The 18,916-nt window shown below is 45.8% G+C and overlaps 2 protein-coding genes across 7 annotated transcripts in view; one reads left to right on the top strand and one right to left on the bottom strand.

Annotated features, from left to right (window-relative positions):
• LOC146789442 (uncharacterized) overlaps nucleotides 1-18,916 on the bottom strand; it is a 379,805-nt gene that overhangs the window by 31,863 nt on the left and 329,026 nt on the right. The window contains exon 6 of one of the 6 annotated variants that reach the window (XM_085631585.1): nucleotides 16,189-16,316. The exons of the other annotated variants lie outside the window; for them this stretch is intronic. The gene's annotated coding sequence lies outside the window, so the exon portion shown is untranslated. The remainder of the gene's footprint in view (nucleotides 1-16,188; nucleotides 16,317-18,916) is intronic. 6 annotated transcript variants of the gene reach the window in all.
• Nucleotides 3,538-18,916, top strand: part of LOC146789441 (ATP-binding cassette sub-family B member 5-like) — a 1,226,636-nt gene continuing 1,211,257 nt past the window's right edge. The window contains exon 1 of the mRNA XM_085631579.1: nucleotides 3,538-3,666. The gene's annotated coding sequence lies outside the window, so the exon portion shown is untranslated. The remainder of the gene's footprint in view (nucleotides 3,667-18,916) is intronic.

Genomic DNA, 18,916 nt, shown 5'->3' with positions numbered 1-18,916 from the left:
ATCCTAACTTCTGTGAATACCAAAAGTAGTAAGTTTAGGATTTTGTCTTAAGGTAGTTCTGTGAATCGGTCCCTTAGAGTGGAAGCGCACTAGTGTCCCCACGAGCATTCAACTTCCACCAGAGATTAAAACATCTAACTACTAAGGGAAAAATACCGTACAGGTTCTAAAAGGAGTCCAGGTTAAGAATACTGCTTTTCTAACCTGATTTATAAACCAATGCATATCGCGTGACTACTTATTGGATTATCTGTACATTTGGTCTTGTTTTATACAGATAAAAACTACCCATCTTTTTCTAAAACTGGTGTGAAGCCTTTTTGTGATGGTTTCACTGGGTTACTGTATTCAAAGTGTTGCACAAATACTTTACACACTGCCTCCTGGATAAGCCTGCCTACTCTGCGCCAAGCTACCAGAGGGTGAGCACAGGTCTTGGCTTTGGTGTGTAACTTACTTGCTGTGACTAAAATAGTGGGTTCTGCCTGCCTCAGGTGCATACTCTAGCCAACCAGAAACCCCATTACTAACACTCAGTATTTAATCATTCATTCAGTGTGCTGTAGTGCACTAAGTAATCAGACATCCGTGTTTATTGATTCAGTTGTGTGGTGTGGTTCACCCAGTGTGTTGTGAATCACACAGTGTTCTATGATTCACTCAGTATTCAGACTTCAGTGTTTAATGTTTCACTCAGTGTTTAATGTTTCACTCAGTTATCAGGCCTCCAGATGTAATGATTCACTCAGTGTGTTGTGGTTCACTCAGTATTCAGACCTCAGGATTTAATTATTCACTCAGTCTGCTCTGGTTCACTCAGTAATCAGACCTCAGTGTAAATGATTCACTCAGTGTGCAGTGGCTCACACATAGTGCTGTGAATCACACGTTGATGTGATTCTCTCATGTCTATAGGCTGGGCCTTAACATTTTCTGGATATATTCATTTAGGGTTAAGCTGTACCCACTAATGACATCAGCTGGCATTCATTGTCCATATGACTACCAACCGCAGTCTCAAAACCGGTAAATCTCCACGCAAGTTTTTTACCTACCAGTTGTTGTAGTTTTGTTCACTCCAAGATTCTTTTGCAGTTTGTGTAAACTGTGAACAGTTTCTCCCCCCCAAAAAACAGCTGTAATGTTGAAGTAATGTGCGATAATGTGTTTCATAACTGAATACATATAAGGTCCCAAAGTTGAGACTGATTGTATTGCAAATGCTTGTTCTCTCTTGTTCTGAGTCAAAGTTAAATGATTAAAAATAAGTCCTGGTCACCAAAAGTAAGTGTCAGTGATCCCCACCTGTCCACCACCTAAATTAAGCACTGGTTATATTTTTCCCAATAACTAGAGAGCATGTTATGTTAAGTGTGTGACGCATGCATGATTCCTTACAGAAGCCTCCTTACTTCATAGATGTTGGATTGTGTTTGCTTTGTAGTAGCTCAGCTGCAGCTCACATTAAGACTGCGGCCTCTCCCCGCCAGGGATTAACAGTTGAACATTGGTGTTCACTACATAGAGTCAGTACAGTAGTGTATTGCTGGATACAGTGTGGACATCCTTAAAGCTATACCGTCCAGGTTGGGGTTGAAACCACAAAAAATGTTAGCCTCAAGGAGAGTAGCATGAGGAGGAGCCATTGTGCAGAAGAGATGTGAGGTGTTGGATGCATGGTTCAAGAGGGATGGGGGATTAGTCCCCAGACATGGCATTTCCACGAGCTACTTTTGAGTTTGATAAAATGTTTTTGTTCCCTCTACAGCTCTTGAAAAATGGATCATAAAATAATGCTTGTGGGCTGAGGATTTAGGGAGATAGAAGGAACTTCTTCACTAAAAATAAGCACATACCTGCCATCACATACCAGCAGCAGTGAGTGGGGCAAAGTCAGTAAGACAACTTGGTAAAAACATTCATGGGGTGTAATCACAGCGTGAGAATCAAGACATAGACACGGACAAATCAGAGATTCGGACGTTGCAGCAGACACGGGGGAATGGGCAGAGTTTATGGCATCAACATCTTCAGTTTGATGAATCTAAATATAGATTCAATAATGCTAAGTGCTTGTGGGAAAATAAATCTGCAGTATCTAATCTCAGGCACTTAAAAGAAGGTCTTGTGGAGAACGTGCAGGGGTTATATGAAGACTGCTCCATTAGCTTTAACCGCAGCGCGGCATGGCCTGTAATTTTCACGGCGATTGCTCGGAGAGCGAAATCCCACAGGTGGTTCTGGTTTCAGTACTCTATGGGAGAAACAGGATAGAAAAACCGGTGTAAGTTGAAGGACATGGTGTGTGTAATAAATTATTTTTGGGATACAAATTATGGGAAAATTATATTGGAGTTGCAAAATGGTGATATGCTGTCTGTGTCCGCCATTTTGCCTCTATGAGATCTGTTTTCATTATCAATATTGATTGATATGCGTGAGGGAGTTTCAATGTCGGTCTGGATAAAATGAACATAGTCTGTAACTTTGGGAGATTTTTTAGAGAACTGTGCTGCGTATAAGAAGCATCTCGAGGGAGAGGTGGAATTGACAAAACAATGTTGGTACATTAGGGCTAGCCAAAAGAGAGGAGACTGAGAGGTTTAAAAATAACTTGAAGGGACAGAGAGTGGAAGGGCGAATAATATCGAACGAGAGAGAGATAATTTACCACAAGGGGGAGAAGAGACGAGGTTTTACGCGCCCAGAGTTGCTTCTTTGGTGTGGCTTCTGTTGGCAGAAGTCCTTTCTTTGTCAAATGCAGGAAATCACCAGACTGTGCATTACCTCACCTCTGCGACAGGACCACGGGAATACAGCTTTTGTCCGATATATATATCGGGGCGTGAATCCTTCAACATCACTTACTCGTTCTTACTGTGGCAGAGGGGCAGAGCCGGCAGCAGGTCAGATATTGCATTTTTTTGTTGCTTTATTTATTCCCACCTGTCACGCTTGTTCTTATTGCAGTTTGGACTGTCTTTGAGAACACTCGCTATGCCGCTTAATATATCATAAGCGTATTAATAAGGCTTTCCATAATGTAATGCAAACTATATTATGGCGATTAGAAACATCAAATACCAATTAAAGCACGACTTGCAAACGCATGCTAACAGGATTTAAGATGCATTATACAGCATTACAAATCTGCATCCGTGTACATTGATTGGCACCCTGTTCTTTTGCACACTGCTCGTTTAGTGAGTTACCTCATCGTATATACGCCAGGACAGACAGGTGGGGGAGGGGGATATAGGCGTGAAATGTTTGAGAAAATGTATACTCATCGGTCACTAAATGACTGCTTATATGTCTCATGATTTCCCCCGAAAGTGCAAAGTTATGTTTCTCAAAGCCCTCTTTAAGCACCATGGCAATAATACCCAAAAGTGGGTACATTGAAATGCACTGTAATTGGTGCACATGGACACATGTTGGTATGTTTTATTGTCCTGTAAACATCATGTGCACCATTTTAGTTGGGAAAATCACCCTCCTTGTGTTTTTTCTCTACAGCTTGTCTTTGTCTGGTATTGTGTTAACGTCATCAGTGTATGCCTCTAACTATTCATACTATTTATTTACTCTGTTTGCTTTACAAACAAAATCAGGATGTAAGAGAAGCCTTCGCATAGAAACACGCATGGGGAGCACAAGTTACAGGTAGGCGAAGCATTTTCTTGTCTTTCCCTCATAAAACGACATGTTTGGCTTTCAAGTTTCTTTTACTGTATTTCGGGTCAGGAGAGCATAGTTTACTCATAGTTTACTCTTCTAAAAGTTAGGGCTCTGCAATTTTGTCTAAGGAGAAACACCATGAGAACACATTAACCGGTGTCATGGAAGCTACTCCTTAATTCGTTTTCAGGGAAAATAATAAGTAATTTCAATATGTATTCTTAGATAGGTCAGAGAAGATGTGACTTATTTCTCTAAAGGAAGTGTTCAGAGGTCTAGATTTTATAAATCAATGCACGGCAACCACACAAAACGTGAATGGCATATTATAGTTTACAGTATTTTTAAAGTGTATTTAGGATGAATGAATGAAAAGTTGAAAAGCACTGGAGTTGACAATTATTGCCGCTGTACATGGATTTGAGATTACGGTCCTTCAAAATATATTTTAAATATATTTATAATAGATTTGCTTTTTCTAAGCAGCTGTTGAATTGTTTTTTGTATTGCTGCAGTTTTTGATGCTACCTAATATAATATATATAAAAAAAACTTTCTGGTGTACTTGTTGACTGTAAGGTGTTATTGGATCAGCGGTAAGAAAGGCATGCATGCACAGGAGCAGTAATTAGATGTTTTGGCATAACCAAAGGTATGATATTTTTTGGAGTTAACTGGAGGCAGCGTAAGTGGTAGTGTATGTGTTTTGTGGTCAGGTGGTAGAATGGTGTTTTGGTATGGGTACTAAGAGAGGCTGTACTACAAATCTGAGACTGGTAGTGCTAAAGGAGTGGGGTAGTGCACTGTTCTATGGTTGGTAGTATTGAGGTGCAAGGCTGGTAGCGGGGTTGTCTTGCCCTTAAGTGTGGTGGTAGTGCAGCATTCAAGTGTGAGTGTATTTTATTTGTTTGGAGCGAGGCGTTAATTGGTTCTAATTTAGTTTGTTGGTGGGTGGTAGTGAGGGTAGACATATTCTGAAGTGGTAATTCTGCAATAAGGGTACTAATGTGAAGGTGGAGGCTGGCAAAGGGGTGTGCAATAGTATTAATGTTGTTGTTTGCAACATTAGTGCCAATCTGTGGGTATTATTGTTGTGCAGGACAATTGTGGCACACGTCTAGTGGTGAATATGCAGTGTTGGATTGAGTAGTGTAGAGTTAGTGTATGGCAGTGCAATGCTTGGAAATAATAATATAACATATGTATTTGTAAAGCGCACATTCACCCTGAAGGGTATCATGGCACAGAATAACAGATGTTTATTGCTACCCAACTCAATGGTACTCATTTTATTGACCTCAGAAGGATGAAAGGCTGAGAGGACCTGCAAGGATTTGAACTTGTGACCATGAGGTCGAACATAGGCCGCTACAGTGGACGCATTAGTCCACTAAGCCTCCAGACCCAGCTGTGGTACTGTGGTAACTGGAGGTGTAGACCTGGGAGGTTTTAGTACTGGACAAGGTACCTATGATTACTAGTGTGCCATTGCACGAAGCGCTGTGGTGTAGGCGCGCTGTGCATTTTCCTCTATTTTTTCATCGCTACCCGTTTTGTCTATTTTTGTTTAATTTTAAGTTATTTCTCCCTGTTTTAACTTGGGGAATGCCCCCTTACCTGCACTGTAATTTGTTGTAACACCGCTGCTTAGCGGGTCCGGTCCCGGGGTTTCAGGAAGTTTAGGAGGGAATCGGCCGCCATATTGTGAGTGGACTGGGTGACACAGTTTTGGCGCCATCTTGAGTGTCCCAGTGGTGCTGATCACTCGCGGACGCCCTATTTAAGGCGGTGCATCAAGGGGGTCAGCTGGACAAGGTACCTATGATTACTAGTGTGCCATTGCACGAAGCGCTGTGGTGTAGGCGCGCTGTGCATTTTCCTCTATATTTTAATCGCTACCCGTTTTGTCTATTTTTGTTTAATTTTAAGTTATTTCTCCCTGTTTTAACTTGGGGAATGCCCCCTTACCTGCACTGTAATTTGTTGTAACACCGCTGCTTAGCGGGTCCGGTCCCGGGGTTTCAGGAAGTTTAGGAGGGAATCGGCCGCCATATTGTGAGTGGACTGGGTGACACAGTTTGGGCGCCATCTTGAGTGTCCCAGTGGTGCTGATCACTCGCGGACGCCCTATTTAAGGCGTTGCATCAAGGGGGTCAGCTGGACAAGGTACCTATGATTACTAGTGTGCCATTGCACGAAGCGCTGTGGTGTAGGCGCGCTGTGTATTTTCCTCTATTTTTTAATCGCTACCCGTTTTGTCTATTTTTGTTTAATTTTAAGTTATTTCTCCCTGTTTTAACTTGGGGAATGCCCCCTTACCTGCACTGTAATTTGTTGTAACACCGCTGCTTAGCGGGTCCGGTCCCGGGGTTTCAGGAAGTTTAGGAGGGAATCGGCCGCCATATTGTGAGTGGACTGGGTGACACAGTTTGGGCGCCATCTTGAGTGTCCCAGTGGTGCTGATCACTCGCGGACGCCCTATTTAAGGCGGTGCATCAAGGGGGTCAGCTGGACAAGGTACCTATGATTACTAGTGTGCCATTGCACGAAGCGCTGTGGTGTAGGCGCGCTGTGCATTTTCCTCTATATTTTAATCGCTACCCGTTTTGTCTATTTTTGTTTAATTTTAAGTTATTTCTCCCTGTTTTAACTTGGGGAATGCCCCCTTACCTGCACTGTAATTTGTTGTAACACCGCTGCTTAGCAGGTCCGGTCCCGGGGTTTCAGGAAGTTTAGGAGGGAATTGGCCGCCATATTGTGAGTGGACTGGGTGACACAGTTTGGGCGCCATCTTGAGTGTCCCAGTGGTGCTGATCACTCGCGGACGCCCTATTTAAGGCGGTGCATTAAGGGGGTCAGCTGGACAAGGTACCTATGATTACTAGTGTGCCATTGCACGAAGCGCTGTGGTGTAGGCGCGCTGTGCATTTTATTTTCCTCTATATTTTAATCGCTACCCGTTTTGTCTATGTTTGTTTAATTTTAAGTTATTTCTCCCTGTTTTAACTTGGGGAATGCCCCCTTACCTGCACTGTAATTTGTTGTAACACCGCTGCTTAGCGGGTCCGGTCCCGGGGTTTCAGGAAGTTTAGGAGGGAATCGGCCGCTATATTGTGAGTGGACTGGGTGACACAGTTTGGGTGCCATCTTGAGTGTCCCAGTGGTGCTGATCACTCGCGGACGCCCTATTTAAGCCAGTCCCTCAAGCGCGCAGCGGTGACGCGCAGCGGGGGCGCCCTCCCTGCGCCTGAGTCGTGCCAGAGTCCTGCCCGTCTGCGCTCCTCAGGCGCCGAGTCAGGGTCAGGCAGGGCTCCGTAGACTTTTTTCCGGTTGATGTAGTTTTTGTACTTTTCCATATCATGCATACTAGATCTGCTCTGCTTAGTTTTTGTAACGCCTTGCCCTGCACGCATATTCCGCTTCATCCTCTCTCTGGCCCTATTAATTGTCCTAAGTGTGATTTTAGACTTCCATCTCCTGTTCCTATCTCTGCATATAGGAAAGTTCCCTTAGGCTGCCCAGCTGCCATTCCGCCTCCGCTGGTAAAATCTCAGGATCCGTCTATTTTTAAGGTCTGCCATCTTAATGTGAGGTCTCTGGTTAGTCATCATCAGGATGTGCATAGTCTACTTACGGACGAAGCCCCTGATGTTTTGTTCATGTCAGAGACATGGTTGCATGATGATGCCTCGGCTGCGGTGAACTTGGCTCTCCCCTCTGAGTATATGATTTTTACTCATAATCGTAACTCGAGAGGAGGTGGCATTGCGGCCGTTATCAAATCCTGCTACTCATGCGTATGGAAAGCTATGGATATAGCCGGCTGCGAAAGTGCTTACTTTCGCATCTGGGTTAATCCCCGTTTTACTTTCTCTGGCCTACTTATCTATCGGCCTCCGGGCCCGGACGCCGCTTTCAGGTCAGCCCTTCCTGAAGCTGTCAGTACATTAGCTTTAAGGACTGCTAACTTTAGTATCATTGGCGATTTAAATCTTCATTTTGATACTCCCCTTTCCCCTGCTGTTAGTAGTGCTCTTGCCGATCTGGAAGCTCTCCAGCTATTTCAGCTGGTCAACCATTGTACTCATGTTGGTGGTCATATTCTGGACCCTATTTTTACCAATCTATCTGCGGCTAAAGTGCTGCTTCCCAGGCCTATGGCCTGGACTGATCACCATCTCATAGAGCTGCACCTTGTAATTAAGGACCTTCCTCACAGAGTAATTTCATCTATGCCTCTTAGGCGTCCATGGAGAAAGCTGAAATTAGCTGACTTTCATCGGCTTCTTGGTCAATATCTTTTGGGCCCTTTTCTGGATGTTGAGTCAGGATATGACCTGTTTTGCAATTGGCTGACTGGAGCCTTGGACTGCCTGATCCCAATTGCGGAGAGTAAACGCTGTCGGGCTGATCCTAGTCCTTGGTATGACGATTCGCTTCGGCTCCTTAGGAAAGCATGCAAACAAGCTGAAAGAGCCTGGCGTAAGTCTTATTTGCCAGGCATGAAAGCGATCTACCGTGCCAGGACGAAGAAATATCATAGAGCGGTTAACAAAGCTCGGGCTGCCTACTATTCTCGCGAATTCAACACCAGCACCAATCCTACTAAATTAGTATTTAAGGTGCTTAAGGATCTTACAGCCAGTAGAGCTCCAGTCGCTGAGATCTGTTCTGCCTTGCACTGTGAGCACCTGGCTGCCTTTTTTGTGGAAAAGGTTGAGGCCATTTATCGTTCCTTTTCTGCTCCATCCGTCTCTGTGGGGAAGTTGGAACCTTGCCCAATGACTACTATGTCTTTGTGCTCCTTCCCAGAGCTTTCGATGGAGGAGTTTAATAAAATTGTGGCGAAAGTCAAATCTGGCTCTCCTAGTGATCCTCTTCGGCCTGCCCAATTTAGAGATTCAGCGTTACTTTGTCTTCCTCCCCTGCGTGATCTTGTCAATCTATCTTTGACGTCTGGTTCTGTCCCTGCTAGCTGGAAACAGGCTCAGGTGATGCCTATTTTGAAAAAACCTGCCCTGGATCCATTAATGCTGGAGAACTATCGCCCTATATCTCTGCTCCCATGGGTCGCAAAACTGACTGAGGTTCATGTTAATGCCATTTTATCTAATCATCTTCATTGCGCTCACATTTTGGATCCCTCGCAGAATGGCTTTTGACCCGGCCATAGTACTGAGACTGCGTTGCTCTTTATGGTTGAGCACCTGCGTACTCTGGTCGACTCGGGTCAAACGGCGGCACTGGTGCTTCTCGATCTCAGTGCCGCTTTCGACACCGTCTTCCACGCCATTCTAATACAGCGTCTGGGTGAGGCTGGTGTCGATAACGTGGCACTCGAGTGGTTTTGATCGTTTTTATCTGGTCGCACGTTTAGGGTTGTTACTCCTCCTTTTCAGTCTAAACCCTATCCTATCACTCAGGGTGTGCCGCAAGGGTCAGCTCTGAGCCCCACACTTTTCAATCTCTATGTGCAGCCGCTGGCTGCTGTCGCCAAGCGTTGGAACCTGACTATGGTGTCCTATGCTGACGACACGCAGATGGCGGTTGCATTAAGTGGGGCGTCTGACCTCGAGGTTGCTGAGTTCCGCGAGGGACTGAGCTCAGTGGCCCGTTGGATGACAGATAATTGCCTGCTATTGAACGCTAAAAAAAACGAAGTGCTCATTGTCGGCAAGCAGAGTCATCTCTGGGGTGATCACTGGTGGCCACCCGAGCTTGGTTCAACTCTTCTTCCTGTCACCGAGGTTAAGAACCTTGGGGTCTGGTTGGACTACAAACTCAGTTTTGCCTGTCATACCAAGAAAACCGCTGCCACGTGTTTTGGGATTCTACGTAGGCTCAGACCTATCTTTAAATTCTTTGATGCTCTAACCAGACAGCTTATTGTTCAAGCTACGATTTTGTCTAGGTTGGACTATGCGAGCTCTCTTCTGTTGGGGGCTAATTTGGCCGAACTTTCTAGACTTCAACGCGTTCAAAATGCTGCCGCCAGGGCTCTGGTGGGCTTACCGCGATTTTGCTTGGCCAAAAATACCATTGTCAAACTTCATTGGCTCCCTGTCGCTCAGAGGATTAAGTTTAAATCTCTGTGCCTTGTGTTTAAAATTCTGAAGCACTCTTCTCCTCAGATTCTGGAGCATTTTATTCTGCCTTATGTTCCCTCGCGCTCTCTAAGATCCTCGGGTCTGCACTTGGTCACAGTCCCGCGCTTTAAGAGAGCTAGGTCCGGCGGCCGCTCCATTAGAGTACTTGCTGCCGGGCTCTGGAACTCTCTTCCTGTCCATGTCCGTGCAATTAACGAACTTTTTGCCTTTAGGAAGGCTGTTAAAACCTTCCTTTTTCCTCTGGATTCTTAGTGCTGCTGTGTTCTTGTCTTTGGTATTACTTGTGTCCGGTATTTTGTCCTTTATAGCGCCGGGACGCCCCTTTGCTGGGGCAGCTGTGCGCTTTATAAATCCGGATAATTTATTTATTTATTTATTTATTTATTTTTTGCATTTGTAATGCGCACAGATACCCACAAAGGGTTTCCCGGCGCCAGGGCTAAGAGGTCAAAACATAGAGGCAGTAACTGTCAAGGACCACAATTATTTATTAAAAAGCCAAGTTTTAACGTTTTTCTTAAAACTGGCAAAATTCTCCTCCTTCCGTAAGGCTAAGGGGAGGGAATTCCAAAGAACTGGTCCCAGATGGGAGAAAGATTTCCCCCCCATTCGGGCCAGTTTGAACCTGGGAACCACGAAATTTGCTCCATTTAAAGAACGGAGATTGCGTGTAGGAACATGGGGCCTAACCAATTTTTGCAGGTATTTTGGTGCAGTTCCTGCCCTGATCTTGAACATGTGTGTCAAGGCTTTGAACCGAACTCGGTTCTCTACCCTCAACCAATGCAGGTTCCTCAAATGCTTCGAGATCCTTGCTGTCCTAGGAATCTTACACAGCAACCTGGCTGCGGAGTTCTGGACCAGCTGCAATCTCCTGATCACGGCTAGATTGGAACCCAGGTATAAGATGTTACCGTAGTCAAGCCTAGATGTAATTAATGCATTGACTACGGTCTTCTGGGTATCCACAGGCAGCATCCAGATAATCTTCCGCAGCCATTTAAGGATCGTGAAGCAGACACCAGCCACTTTGTTGGCCTGCTGTTTCATTGATAATGAATCATCAATGCACACCCCCAAATTTCTAGCTTGGGTAGCCGGGGTGGGGAAGGCGCCCAAAGATGGTGGCCAATGGGTATCCTGCCACAGATCTTTATTTTTCCCCAGGAGAAGAATCTCTGTCTTCTCCCCATTGAGCTTTAGCTGGTTCGTAGACATCCAGCTGAAAATTTCCTGAAGGCCTAGTTTCAGCACAGAGGGGGATGAAGATTCTGAGTTAGTAAGGGAAAAAATAATCTGCGAATCGTCCGCATAGGTCATAAGTTCTAGACCTACCCGCTCTGCCAAATCGGCGAGGGGGCGGAGATACAGATTGAAAAATAGCGGGCTCAAAATTGAGCCCTGAGTCACACCGTGGGGTGACAGAAAAATGTCCGACTGGGCCTGTGAGGACGAGATCTGAAACATCCTGTTGCTCAAGTAAGATCTAATCCAGTCCAGCGCTGCCCCTCCGACGCCATCCTCACTCAGCCTGACAAGCAGTCTGTTGTGTGAGATGGTGTCGAAGGCTGCGCTTAAATCAAGCAGAACAAGAGCAACCGTTTGCCCGTCGTCCAAAAGTCCCCTGATCTTCTCCGTGACTCCCAGGAGGGCAGATTCGGTGGAGTGGCCTGCCCTAAAACCCGATTGGGAAAAATGGAGTAGGTTGTTATTCTCCGTGAAAGTTGAAAGTACACCATGGATGTGCTTCTCCAGTATTTTTGAGAATGCTGGCAGCAGGGAAATCGGACGATAGTTGGCCAGTACCTCTGGATCAGCTGACGGCTTTTTCAGCAGAGGGCTGACCATGGCGTGCTTCCAGGACGCTGGGACGGTTGCCAGATGAATGGAGGCGTTTAGTGTCTCGGCAATAATCCCCAAAGCACTGTCGTCCAGTTGGCTCAGAATATTAATTGGGAGAGGGTCACATGGAGAGCCCGACTTGATAGAGGTGGCTAAAGATTTCAAGGTGTCCAGGGAGATGGATGGCCAGGAGACAAGCCGGTTTCCTGGTAGGCTTTCTAAGGGAGGAACTTTCCTGTCATCCCTCACCGGAACATTAATGTTGGCAAGAATAGTCTCGATCTTTTCCACAAAATATGTGGCAAGGTCTTGACATTTTTGAGGGGTCAGGGGACGTGCAACTGCCATAGAATTAGCTCCGGCTAATTCTTTAACTGTGTTAAAAAGGGTCCGTGCTTTATTGGCAGCAGTATTAATGGTCTCTGTTACATAGGATGCTTTAGCTCTAGCACAGGCCGTGTGATAGAGGTTTCTGGCCTTACGATATGCTTCCTTTTAAAGAGGATCATACTGTTTGCGCCATTTCCTCTCAAGTCCCTTACACTTGGTTTTTTCTAGTTTCAGTGCTTCCGTATACCAGGGGGCCGGGGGACGATGGACATTCCCTCTACACCTGGTAGCGGGCAGACAGATGTCAACTGCTCTCTCTAGCCAAGTGTGGGCTTCCAGCGCATTTCTTTCCATATCAGCTCCCAGAACAGGGAGGGATGCCTGTAACGCGTTCTGTAACTCAGTTAGATCTAGCTTTTTCCAATTTCTCATAAAAATTGGAGGGCAAGCAGAGCCTGGCGAATTAAATTGTTCAAGAGTAATACTAAAAAGCGTTAAAAAATGGTCCGACCAACAGATAGGGTCTGTTTTCAACCATTTTAGCTCCTGTACACTAGAAATAATGGGGTCTAACAGATGCCCAGCTTTATGAGTGGGACCCTCATTTCGTAGAGACATATTCAAAGTATTAAAGTCCTCTAACAGGTTAACAGCTATGCTATTAGATTTGTCATCCAAATGAAGGTTTAAATCCCCCAGTATGGTCAAGTTTTGGGCATTCAGAAAGTAAGGCGAAATGAAATTAGCCAAGTTCGCAGCCCAACCACTGCTGTTTCCCGGAGGACGATAAATTAGAAATCCAGAAAACATAAAATTTGGATTCAATGAAATTTTAAAAAAAGCTGCTTCACATCCAGGAATATTTACTGTTTCAAAATCACAATTAAAATCCCTGTTAAAGATCACAGCGATGCCCCCTCCTACTTGTTTATCTCTGTCTACTCTAACAATGGCATAGTTAGAGGGTAAGGCAGCGGCTACATCGGGACCTGCACCATCTTGCAACCAGGTCTCTGTTAGAAATAGCGCACAAGGTTTTTCTTCAGCTAGGAGGTGGTAGATATCAGCTTTATGTTGAGGCAGTGATCTACAATTCACAGTGTAGAATGTGAATGTGCGAGAATTTAAAACAGAGGTTTGAGTTGATGGCTTAGGTTTGTGTGATACCTCTGGGTAGGGCTGAACATTTGTAAGAGCAAATGTACAGTGAGGACATACTTGTATACCCGTTAGGGAAGGCTTTAGGACAGAGCATTTACTATTGCTACTTGGGCGCATAGACCTTAACTGATCCACAGTAATCTTACCCGGACTAGCGTTACCTGCCCCGTGACCCGGCCTGGCCCGGACGGGCACAGACGGGCTGGTCTTAGGCTCGTCTTTGGCGCAGTCAAAGGCGCCTACCCTGCGCGCCATCGCTGCGCGCTGGGGGCCTCCGAGTGGCTAAATACTCTCCAGGAAGCGGAGGTCTAGAGCGCTAACCGCTCGACACTCCGTCAGGTGCCGCCCCTGTTCCGCCCTCGACAACCGCGATTGGCTAGGATGCCGGTTGCCTCTAAACTACGCGAAAACAGTCCACGGCTCACAAAGAATGTCACTGGTGAGTGCAAGTATGTGCTCTTATTTTCAGGGTGAATCTAAAAACAACATATACACAACAACAGTTTCAATTATTTAAAAAAGCGAGCTTCAGCTCAGTGTCACTGCACAATGTGCGTTTAAAACAATTATTAGCCTCTGAAAAGCGAGTTACATTAACAGAATGTTCGTGCTCGGCGCCCAGCGGGGAGTAGCTGCCACCAACTCTTACCGCGTGGAACGTCTGCCTCCTCGCAGCCTAAATACTCTCCAGGAAGCGGAGGTCTAGAGCGCTAACCGCTCGACACTCCGTCAGGTGCCGCCCCTGTTCCGCCCTCGACAACCGCGATTGGCTAGGATGCCGGTTGCCTCTAAACTACGCGAAAACAGTCCACGGCTCACAAAGAATGTCACTGGTGAGTGCAAGTATGTGCTCTTATTTTCAGGGTGAATCTAAAAACAACATATACACAACAACAGTTTCAATTATTTAAAAAAGCGAGCTTCAGCTCAGTGTCACTGCACAATGTGCGTTTAAAACAATTATTAGCCTCTGAAAAGCGAGTTACATTAACAGAATGTTCGTGCTCGGCGCCCAGCGGGGAGTAGCTGCCACCAACTCTTACCGCGTGGAACGTCTGCCTCCTCGCAGCCTAAATACTCTCCAGGAAGCGGAGGTCTAGAGCGCTAACCGCTCGACACTCCGTCAGGTGCCGCCCCTGTTCCGCCCTCGACAACCGCGATTGGCTAGGATGCCGGTTGCCTCTAAACTACGCGAAAACAGTCCACGGCTCACAAAGAATGTCACTGGTGAGTGCAAGTATGTGCTCTTATTTTCAGGGTGAATCTAAAAACAACATATACACAACAACAGTTTCAATTATTTAAAAAAGCGAGCTTCAGCTCAGTGTCACTGCACAATGTGCGTTTAAAACAATTATTAGCCTCTGAAAAGCGAGTTACATTAACAGAATGTTCGTGCTCGGCGCCCAGCGGGGAGTAGCTGCCACCAACTCTTACCGCGTGGAACGTCTGCCTCCTCGCAGCCTAAATACTCTCCAGGAAGCGGAGGTCTAGAGCGCTAACCGCTCGACACTCCGTCAGGTGCCGCCCCTGTTCCGCCCTCGACAACCGCGATTGGCTAGGATGCCGGTTGCCTCTAAACTACGCGAAAACAGTCCACGGCTCACAAAGAATGTCACTGGTGAGTGCAAGTATGTGCTCTTATTTTCAGGGTGAATCTAAAAACAACATATACACAACAACAGTTTCAATTATTTAAAAAAGCGAGCTTCAGCTCAGTGTCACTGCACAATGTGCGTTTAAAACAATTATTAGCCTCTGAAAAGCGAGTTACATTAACAGAATGTTCGTGCTCGGCGCCCAGCGGGGAGTAGCTGCCACCAACTCTTACCGCGTGGAACGTCTGCCTCCTCGCAGCCTAAATACTCTCCAGGAAGCGGAGGTCTAGAGCGCTAACCGCTCGACACTCCGTCAGGTGCCGCCCCTGTTCCGCCCTCGACAACCGCGATTGGCTAGGATGCCGGTTGCCTCTAAACTACGCGAAAACAGTCCACGGCTCACAAAGAATGTCACTGGTGAGTGCAAGTATGTGCTCTTATTTTCAGGGTGAATCTAAAAACAACATATACACAACAACAGTTTCAATTATTTAAAAAAGCGAGCTTCAGCTCAGTGTCACTGCACAATGTGCGTTTAAAACAATTATTAGCCTCTGAAAAGCGAGTTACATTAACAGAATGTTCGTGCTCGGCGCCCAGCGGGGAGTAGCTGCCACCAACTCTTACCGCGTGGAACGTCTGCCTCCTCGCAGCCTAAATACTCTCCAGGAAGCGGAGGTCTAGAGCGCTAACCGCTCGACACTCCGTCAGGTGCCGCCCCTGTTCCGCCCTCGACAACCGCGATTGGCTAGGATGCCGGTTGCCTCTAAACTACGCGAAAACAGTCCACGGCTCACAAAGAATGTCACTGGTGAGTGCAAGTATGTGCTCTTATTTTCAGGGTGAATCTAAAAACAACATATACACAACAACAGTTTCAATTATTTAAAAAAGCGAGCTTCAGCTCAGTGTCACTGCACAATGTGCGTTTAAAACAATTATTAGCCTCTGAAAAGCGAGTTACATTAACAGAATGTTCGTGCTCGGCGCCCAGCGGGGAGTATCTGCCACCAACTCTTACCGCGTGGAACGTCTGCCTCCTCGCAGCCTAAATACTCTCCAGGAAGCGGAGGTCTAGAGCGCTAACCGCTCGACACTCCGTCAGGTGCCGCCCCTGTTCCGCCCTCGACAACCGCGATTGGCTAGGATGCCGGTTGCCTCTAAACTACGCGAAAACAGTCCACGGCTCACAAAGAATGTCACTGGTGAGTGCAAGTATGTGCTCTTATTTTCAGGGTGAATCTAAAAACAACATATACACAACAACAGTTTCAATTATTTAAAAAAGCGAGCTTCAGCTCAGTGTCACTGCACAATGTGCGTTTAAAACAATTATTAGCCTCTGAAAAGCGAGTTACATTAACAGAATGTTCGTGCTCGGCGCCCAGCGGGGAGTAGCTGCCACCAACTCTAACATAACATAACATAACATAACATAACATAACATTATTACTGAATTAAAATCATACCGTGATAGTACTTAGAGCTGGTAATTTGGTGATGGTTGTGTGTGGTGATTCGTAGTGAGATGTTAATGATGCACATAGAGTGCACATCTCCATCTCCTCCCTGGGTCTGTATATATTGTTCAGTTCATCTAAAAAAATGTGGAGATAAAGACTTTAACTGTGCACCTTTGTTGAAGCTATTCTTCATTGGCAGTTGATCAGGCAGCATTTGTGTTAGTCCCCCATGAAAAAAAAACATTTCTCATAACTGATAGAGACATTGTTAATGTAGACCCAGGGTCAAATGCATAGAGGTGTGCATATTGAAACCCTGCGACGAAGGGAGTAGGAAGAGTTTTTACATTGAGAACTATTAGACCTGGCATCTTTAGCATGATATCCCGTCTTTTTGCTTCTGACCTCCTGTTTTTGACTGTATGCTGCATTTCGTTATTTTCTGCTTTTAGGACTCTGGACAAATTACCCCTGCTAACCAGTGCTAAAGTGCAAGTGCTCCCTGGGCAAATTGCAATGTTTCTTGGTTTGTCCATGATTAGCATATTTGATTTACTAGAAAGTCCCTAGTAAAGTGCACTAGATGTGCCCACGGCCTGTAAATCAAATGCTACTAGTGCTCCTGCAGCACTGATTGTGCCACCCACAGGAGTAGCCGTGCAAATTCCACTCACATCTGCCACTTCAGAGCCTGTGAGTGCAGTTTTGAAATGCCTTTTCAACCTGGCAAGTGCACCCACTTGCTAGGCCTTTCCCTTACCCTTATTACATGTAAGTCATTCCTAAGGTAGGCCAAAAGCAGCTCCGTGGGCAGGGTGCAGTGTATTTAAAGGTAAGACTTGTAGTGGTGTGTTTTACATGTCCTAATAGTGAAATACTGCCAATTTTGTTTTTCACTATGGCAAGAACCATCACTCCCATATGGGATCATAGGAACTGTCTTGGAATATATTTTTGTGCAATTTCCCATTGGGAGCAGATAGTGATTTGGAGTTTGGGATCTCTGAACTCACAATTTAAAAATACATCTTTTGGTGAAGTGCCACTTTTAGAAAGCATACATTTTATTTCTTAACCATTCTGTGGCTCTGCCAGTATGTAGAATCTATGTCTGGGTTAGGATGACAGTTGGGCCCTTGTGCCTTCACTCTAGACAGTCACACAAAGGAAGCTGAGGTGAGCTATGCATATCCTGATGAGCCATCACCAGGCTGATGGGCCTTCCTTAGCTAGAGTGATGAGAGGAGTTGTCACTGACGCCTGAATAGGTCTGCGCCTATCCTCACACAAAGCTGTCTATAGTGTGTCTGGAGTCAGTTCAGGGAAAGGCAGGGTCTTGTCCCCTACAAAGACTTTCCTTTGAAGTTTACCTACTTCAAAGGCAGAAAGGAGTATTGGACCTCTGACACTCTCAAATCAGAACACTTCTGGACCGAGGACATTCTACCAGGAAGAAGAGCTGGATGATGTAGGAGGGACTGACACTCTGCCTGTTACTTTGTTGTGCTGGCCTTATGCTTGCTGCTTCTGTCCTGGGAGTGAAAGGACTGGAATTTGCTTTCTGTATCCTGCTTCCAAGGTTCTTCAAGGGCTTGTGTGTGCTTGCTTCCTGTTAAGAAGTCTCAGGGCCACCAAAGACTTCGACTACCAGTGTCTGGGCTCTCCTGCTGAGAGTCCTGACATGCCAAGTGGTGCCAAATCTAGTGCCTGGGCCCTTGGTAGTGGGATATGGTAACTGAAGTAGAAAATCCAGGCATCGACTTCCAGTATCTGTGTTTATTGATGCCTCACTACAAACTAGGATGCATCGCCGCTGCCAGCACAGCAGCAGGATTCTCGATCAGCGCATCGACCATAACTTTCACAGCAGGCCCAAGCTTTCCATCGCAGCGCATCAGAAGAACCACCAGCATGTTTGAGCAACACATCACTGAAGTCTGTGACGCACTGCTCCAACTCTGACGCAGCAACTGCTTCATCGCTGTGTAATCGATGCAGCACGTCTGGATTTTCGACACATCATCCCTGGGCGCCGATTTCTTCATCATTGTTGCCCAGAAGCAAGGAACGAAGGCTGTGTGTCGGAGATCGATGCATCACCTCCCCTTCAAGTAAGGAACTGACACATCACCTCTCCTGACAGTAAGGAACTGACACATCGCTTTGCTTTTCCAGTGCCTCACCTGCTTGGCACCTCACATCGTCTCTAGTTATGACACAATCCAGGTACTTTGTGCTAAAAGTGACATATCCATAGATTCCTATGGACTACAGTTACTTAACCTTGTGTATGTTAGATTTGCTTTGTTTTATTCTTGTTTTATTCAGATAAATATTGGCTATTTTTCTAAACTGGTGTGAACTCATTTTGTAGTGTTTTCACTGTGATACTGTGTGTGTTTGTATAAATGCTTTATACATTGCCTCTGAGATAAGCCTCACTACTCGTGCGCAGCTTCCAAGGGGGCAAGCAGGGGTTATTTTAGCTGTGTGACTCCCTTTCCTTTACTAGAGTGAGGGTCCCTACTTGGACAGGGTGAAAACCACTGCCAATTAGAGACCCCATTTCTAACAAGAAGTTTTTCACACATTATGTTGTAGTCCCTCCTTAAATAGGGTAGGCCTTCCAATGTTTTGAAACCTGTGGCACTGTGGCTGATGGACTGTTAGTGGGATGTTCTCTGATGACAATCAAGATACCTTCCTATAGTACTCTCTGTTGCTCTGATGGGAA

Source organism: Triturus cristatus, chromosome 10, assembly GCF_964204655.1.
Source record: "Triturus cristatus chromosome 10, aTriCri1.1, whole genome shotgun sequence".
Taxonomy (NCBI): domain Eukaryota; kingdom Metazoa; phylum Chordata; class Amphibia; order Caudata; family Salamandridae; genus Triturus; species Triturus cristatus.
Note: the sequence above shows the minus strand (reverse complement) of the source record. Positions and strands in the feature narration are given on the sequence as shown.